A 7,583-nucleotide genomic window follows, 5' to 3' on the forward strand; every position below is an offset into this window, starting at 1 on the left:
AGTGGAAAGGCAGTGGTACAATTGGGAAAGGTAGATGACAAGCCATTTGTGGTAATGGGGAAAGGTTCGTCTGTTGCTGCAAAGAAGCCAGAGTCAGTCAAGGCAGTGCTGCAGGGAGTATCAAGCACACCAGTATTGGTGGTGAAGGGGGTCCACGTAGAACCACTTGTTATTAGGCCAGTAATGCAGTTGCCGATAACAAATGAGAAAGCTGTGCCATGAAGCTACAGTCAAGTGACAGTGATGTATAAGGGGAAGGAGGTTGTGGAAGAAGTATGCGAGGCCCAGGGGTTAACTCATTCGGGAAGGTGTTTTGTTCCCGCTGAATTGAGAAGGGCCAATCCTGTAACAATAAAGAAGCCAGTAACGGAGGAAGAAGCAGAGGAGTTTTTAAAGAAGATGAAGGCACATGACTACTCCATTGTAGAGCAGTTAAGGAAGACCCCAGCCCAGATCTCGTTGCTATCCTTATTGATCCATTAAAACGATCATTGTCAGGCATTAACGAAGATTCTGAACGAAGCCCATGTCCCAGACAAGCTCTCAGTGAACCATTTGGAGAAAATAGCACACAAAATCTTCGAAGTAAACCGAGTGACATTCTCTGACGATGAGTTACCGGTAGAGGGTACAGAACACAACAGGGCACTCTACCTGACGGTGAAATGCGAAGAATCGGTGGTCACTCGAGCATTAATTGATAATGATTCAAGTGCCAATATCTGTCCTTTGGTCACTCTGAACAAACTGAAGGTTGCTGATGATAGGATCCACAAGAACAGCGTCTGCATCTGAGGTTTTGATGGGGGCGGTATTGATGCAGTGGGTGATATCATACTTGAATTGACAATTGGTCCGGTCGAGTTCACCATGGAATTTCAAGTGATAGATGTGGCGGTGTCGTATAATATTTTGTTGGTACAACCCTGGATCCACGCAACCAAAGCAGTGCCTTCTACACTACATCAGATGTCAAATTTGAATGGGATAGACAAGAGATTGTGGTACACGGGGTTGACAGCACACATGCCATCAGTGATGCCGTCGTGCCCTTCATAAAAACCGACGATGACAAGGGCCCATGGGTTTATCAGGTTTTTGACGCAGTCTCAGTAGACAAAATTCCTGAGGGTGGGGGCCTTCCACTTCCCAAAATCGCAGCTGCGACCTTCATGATAGCCTCAGATATGTTGAACAGCGGGTTTGTACCAGGAAAAGGTTTGGGGATTGATTTGCAGGGAATGGTCCAGCCAGTTTCTTTGCCCAAGAACCTGGATACTTTTGGATTGGGATTCAAGCCTACCGCAGCGAATGTAAAGCGGGCCCGAAAGTTGAAGAAAAGCGTCTGGGTCCTTCCTAAGCCAATCCCGCGCCTATCCAAATCATTTGTCGGAGCGGGTATCAGAGAGTTGTCGGTACCGAAGGTTCTCGGACCACTGATGGGGCCAGATGGAGATTTGAATGAAGGTTTTGAAAGGATGTTCGCCGATGTCAACATGATAGAAGCTGGAGAAGGTTCCAGTAAGGCAGACATACAGTTTGTGGGACCTAGGGCCAATTTCAACAATTTGACAGCTACTCCTCTTCCTACTCGGAGGGAGTCTTGGTAGTTGGCTCTGATTTTCCTTCTTGTTTTCTGGATTAATCCAGGGTTGTAATCCAGATTCCTTTTTATTTTTATTGTGTTCATCAAAGTGTGAAACCTTGTTATCCCATAATTCAATAAAATAAAAAGTTTCTTCTTCATTCCTTATTTTATTTTTCCTTTTTAATTTTATTTTTCTTCTTTTCTTTTTCTGAACAGTTCTCTTTATACTGGTCTTAACGACATGGTATACACAACAGATCTTCAACCTAGTCTAAAAGATCAATTTGATTCCGAACTAACTATACAAGAGGTCGATTATGATAATGAATCAGAATACGATGAGGATGAAGCCTTCGAAGAGATAAACAGAGAGTTAAGCCAGTTTGAAGAGAAATCCAGGCCCAACTTAAATGACACAGAAGCCATCAATTTAGGGGATGCAGTCGATATCAGGGAAACTAAAATAAGCATCCACATTGCACCAAATATCACGGAAGAATTAATCAAAGCACTTATTGAGTTCAAAGATGTTTTTGCATGGTCGTATGATGACATGCTGGGGTTAAACACGGATTTAGTGGTTCATAAATTGCCCACTGACCCGGCGTACCCTCCCGTCAAGCAGAAATTGAGGAAATTCAAGATGGATATGAGTGTGAAGATTAAAGAGGAAGTAACCAAGCAGCTGCAAGCAAAGGTTATTCGTGTTACTCGATATCCTAATTGGTTGGCTAATGTGGTGTCGGTGCCTAAGAAAGATGGGAAGGTCAGGGTGTGTGTTGATTGTCGCAATCTGAACAGGGCAAGCCTAAAGGACAACTTTACTTTACCCAACATCCATATCTTGATCGATAATTGTGCCGGACGTGAGATCGGATCTTTTGTAGATTTCTATGCTGGGTATCATCAGATTCTGATGGATGAAGAAGATGCGGAAAAGACGACATTCATTACGCCGTGGGGAACTTATTGCTATCGGGTAATGCCATTTGGTTTGAAGAATGCTGTGGCAACGTACATGAGAGCAATGACTACTATGTTTCATGACATGATCCACAAAGAAATTGAGGTGTACGTGGGCGATGTGATCATAAAATCCAAGCATCAGGAAAACCACATAGCAGACTTAAGGAAGTTTTTCCAAAGGCTTCGAAGGTACGATATTAAGCACAACCCGGCCAAATGTGCATATGGAGTTCCCCTATATAAACTTAATCTCCTACCCCAGCCCCCTCAAACCAAACACCCTTCCTTTCCCTGTTCATCGTCTCTCTAACTCAGAGACGAGCTAGACCAAATCCTAGCCGCCTTAGATTACCTCCGCCTGAAACCCGGCGGCAACAATGTTTTCGGTTACCAAAACAACACCCTAAGACCACCTGACCACCCTCAATCCAAATCCGGTAACTGTTTAGCTCGAATCTTCCTGGAACTTCTCGAATATTCATTTGAAGATTCGAGCCAAACATGAACCTACCCCAACCGACCCCAAAATTACACCACAACACCCCCTGGCCTCCCTCATACCCTAAATACCTTTGGTTCCATTCGAATCTGGCTAGAAACACTCGAGCCCCAAATCAAGCCCAAGAACCCTAAAAAACCCAAGCCTGGAATTCTGTCCAAATCAAAGAGGTTTTGGGTGTTCAATGGACCTTAATCGAAGTGTTCTCAGTTGAGAACACTCGATTAAGGTCCGTTCGACCTCAAAAAAAGGTACGAGTCAGAGTTCAAGTCAGGATCGTCTAGTGTCCGAGTTCTTGAGGTATTTGTCCTTTCTGGTTGGTTCCGTTTTGTATGTGTTTATATCTGTTTATCTATTTAGTTTAGTTTTATTGATTTTTCCATTCTTTATCAATTCATTTTCTCATCCCCAGTGACCTTTTTATTTGGTCGATTTTCTTTTGTTGATTAAATTGTACCTGTTATAAACTACACATTCGATTTGATTAATGTCATCGAATAATTAGTTTCATAAGTCCCATGTGTTGTACAAAGCCATGAATCATCCTGTTTGTATGTTTGATTCTGTTTGTTGTTACCAATTGTGTATGTATAATCGATTAATAAGTTGCGTCGATTAATTAGTTTCCTGTTAGTCCCTATTTCTGTCAATACCACTGAAATTACCCGTGAATTGCCTGATTCTCTGTGTCTGATTGTTTAGTGTCAATTGCAATATGTAATCGATTAATTAAGCTTCATTGATTAGGTTGTTCGTATAGTTTGAATCATTTGGCATTCTGTTGTTTATAGTTTTCAATTGTTAGTTGTCCGATTAATTAAGATTCTGTTTGATTATGAGCATTGTTCTGAATCATTGAAACTCTTGTATTTGATGTATTTTTCTGCCTTAAAATTACTAGTTGGAATTGGTTTATAGCTGTAGTAATTTAGGTGATCATATGGGAATTAGTTTAGTCAAATGATTAACTTTCCTCCTTATGTGAGTTGGTACAGCTGATAGGCAGTAATATTAAGGGGTTTCAAGGGTAATTTGAGAATGAAACAGTAGGAATAATATGTTAATGTTAGTGTTTTGTTGGTGGGATGTTAGTGTCTTTAAATTAATGTGACAATGGGGAACAAAAGGGAATGAGGGGGCTGAAAATAAGGAAAAGCTTCCTTAGTGGATTTTAAGTGAAAAATTCAGATTTTTAGTGGAAAAAGGGGGTCGGGCAGTAGTTTTAAAAGAAAGGCAGACTTGTATAAAAAGGGTGGAGAAGAAGACTGAAGGGGATCGGCTGAAAAATACTAAAAGAGAGACTTTTAAAAAAAAATCTTGGAGAGTCAGAGTTAGAGAGCTAAAAAAAATAGACTGGATTTTATCATCAAAAATTCAGAGCTTAAGTTGAAAAGAAAACTGATTTGTCAGAACTTAAGAAATTCTGTCTTTGAGAATTAAAAAACTGAAAGTGAAGCCTTTCTTTACTACTGAGGATCAGAATATTGTCACTGCTTCTGTGGTTTGCATTTGGTACTACTGATTTTCAGATTGGTTTTCCTGGGTTTTCTTTTGGTTTTGGAGGGCTGTTTCATTGAATGCTTGGGTTTCTGGTATTGGTATTGCTGTCGGGTTATTTTTGAATCTGTTATTGGATGTGGAATCATCTCTGTTGGTTTTAAAATCCATCCCTGGGTGTTCAATTTGCTACTGTTGTTGCTGATTGTTCTTGTTGCTTTTCTAATGCTGATCTTCCTCTTCTTTTACTTCCAATACCAGGTACATGGCTGTAACCTTGTCGATATTGTAAGCTGAAATCTGAAAACATGAATACATATGAAGAATGGAACTTTGAAGTTTTAATTTAGCTTTTTCTTTGTTTCTTTTACTAATTGTATTTAGGCTATTTCATGTATTATTATTCTGTAAATTTCTGTCGCTTTGCATAACTAGGCATCTTGTAGTGATGTATTAAATAATACTTTGCTTTAACTTGATTATTAGGTAGTATATATTTAAGCATGCTCATTACTGTCAAACTGTTTAATAATTGGAATAAGAGGAAAATAACATAAGTTGGTCTTTAGTGAATCGGCTTGGCAAAACTGATTAGTTCACTAGCTATGAAGGTTTTAATATTGTCAACAGTAGGTTAATCGTGAACATGTAGCTAAATTCAGTTAAAGCATGAATTTAAATTAATTTCGTGAATTAGGCATTATGGCATGATTTGAGTTCAAACAAGACGAGTTAACGTTTAAATTTAATAAACTTTCGAATATGCATTAGTAATTAAGATTGATTCTAGTTTCAAATAGTTGTAAATAATTAATTCCAACGGTTCAAGTCATCTAACAATGCGAGTTTAATCTAGTTATAGGATAATTAGTTTCTTTTGAATATATTATTTGTCGATTTCGTATTTTATTATAATTTCAATTTTAGTAATATTCCTTTCCGTTAACATTTGTCTTAATCTAGCATTTAATATGTTAAGCCTTTTTTTCAAGCATGTAATTAATTAGGATTTTTTCTCTTTTATTTTAGAGACGAATTTAATAGAAACGTAGTCACTTTAGGATTGCCCTTTAGGATTGCCCTTTAAAAATAAATGAGACGAGCCTCGCAAAATAAAACGCAAGCTGCGGGGCCCTCAATAAATGGTTAATAATTAATTAGACTTCGGATGGGCTGTATTAGCAAGATTTCACGGCCTTCTCAAAAATAATAATGCGCTAGTCGTTTTAGGCGCGACTTTAATAATTTACTTTCTTAAACGCGGGTGTACATTGATGTGACCCAAATTCAAATCTCAACGGAGTCGAAATGTGTCGATGACCACAGGTACATTGATTGTGACGTGGTTCGAGATACATTTTCACAATGTTGCAATTCTCTGTAAAATAATAAAAATAAAAGCGGTAAAGAGTTAGAATTTGCACATAAGTTCGTATTTGTATAAAATCAGATAATTAAGCCGAATATAACAGTTGAGCGACTGTGCTAGAACCACAGAACTTGGGAATGCCTAACACCTTCTCCCGGGTTAACAGAATTCCTTATCCGGATTTCTGGTTCGCAGACGGTTAAACAGAGTCATTCTTTTCCTCGTTTTGGGATTAAACCGGTGACTTGGGACACCATAAATCTCCCAAGTGGCGACTCTGAAATAAATAAATAAATCCCGTTTCGATTGTCTTTTAATTGGAAAAACTCCCTTCCGCGCGACTTTGCGGCGGCGCGGGTGAAAAAAAAGTTGTGACAGATAGCAAAGGTCACATGACTATATATAGTAATGAAAAACCTTTAGTTAAGGGGATCTGGGGCTTCTCCCTCTCTCCTTACTTCCCTCTTCAATCTTCCTAAACACAGAAGGAACAATATAGCAATCTCGAAAGGAGGATATATAAAACAACCTCCCCCATTGATTAATGAGAGACACAACGAAAGTTTCAATAAGATTGGTTACCTTTGTTTTATCTTATATGTTACTTATTCAGTTAGCTCATTAATCAGAAATTCATTATGTTTTACTAAGATTTACTCCTTCACTTTTTTTAATTAATTTATTCAAAAAGATTTCAATATCTTTTGAGTGAAACAGGTATCAACAGAGCTAGAGGCGGCGGACCATTTACTTGGATGCCTGGATCTGAAAGTCCAAAGTCAAGTAGACGACTAAAAGAAAATTCTTATCAAGAATTTAGCACGAAGTTACATCACCAAAACCTTCTCAGCCTTTATTAATATGTTGGTGACTGGCCTCACCTCTAATGCTATTTTTTAGCATCCTACTCCATTTTTAACTTTGTTTTATCGTCTATATTTTCTCGTAACTAAGAACCAACTTTACAACTTGTTTGGATGGATGTTACTCATTGCATCGTATCGTATTGTTACTTTAAATACAATATTTGTTTTAATTGTTACTTAAATTTTATTGTATTGTATCGTTAAATCCATCGTTACATAACGACGAAATGTGCCACTTTATGTAACGACCGATTTGGTGTGGTCACGTCGTTACCTAGTCTTTTTCTCTCAATCTCACCCTTTATTATTATTAAATTATTTTATTTTATCATTTACACTACTTTTTTATATAGTAACTTTACCTTGTATCATAATTTTTCTTTATAATATTGCAAGTTTATTCTTCATATTGCTGGTGCGTGATATCATGAAACGATGGCAAACGACATAATCTATCCAAACATTATATTTATCAAACGATACAGTACAATACAATACAGTACGATACATTATGAAATGATGCGTAACAACCATCCAAACAAGCTGTTAAAGAATATTACTAAATAAAATATTAACTGCGTCAATCATCCATATAAAGTTGAGAATCGAACTTGAAAACTTATATATCGGAAATCACTTTCTGCCTTCAACCACATGCAAGTAATATATATTCAACAATTGATAAGAATTCTCAAAAGGTGAACAACAAAATCTGCAAGCAAAATCTATGTGCCCAAACTGCTCTAAAAATTTAAAGATTACAATTAATTTAAAAATCAAATCTACAATTGAATGAAT

The sequence above is a fragment of the Nicotiana sylvestris genome, chromosome 1, assembly GCF_000393655.2.
Source record: "Nicotiana sylvestris chromosome 1, ASM39365v2, whole genome shotgun sequence".
Taxonomy (NCBI): Eukaryota; Viridiplantae; Streptophyta; class Magnoliopsida; order Solanales; family Solanaceae; genus Nicotiana; species Nicotiana sylvestris.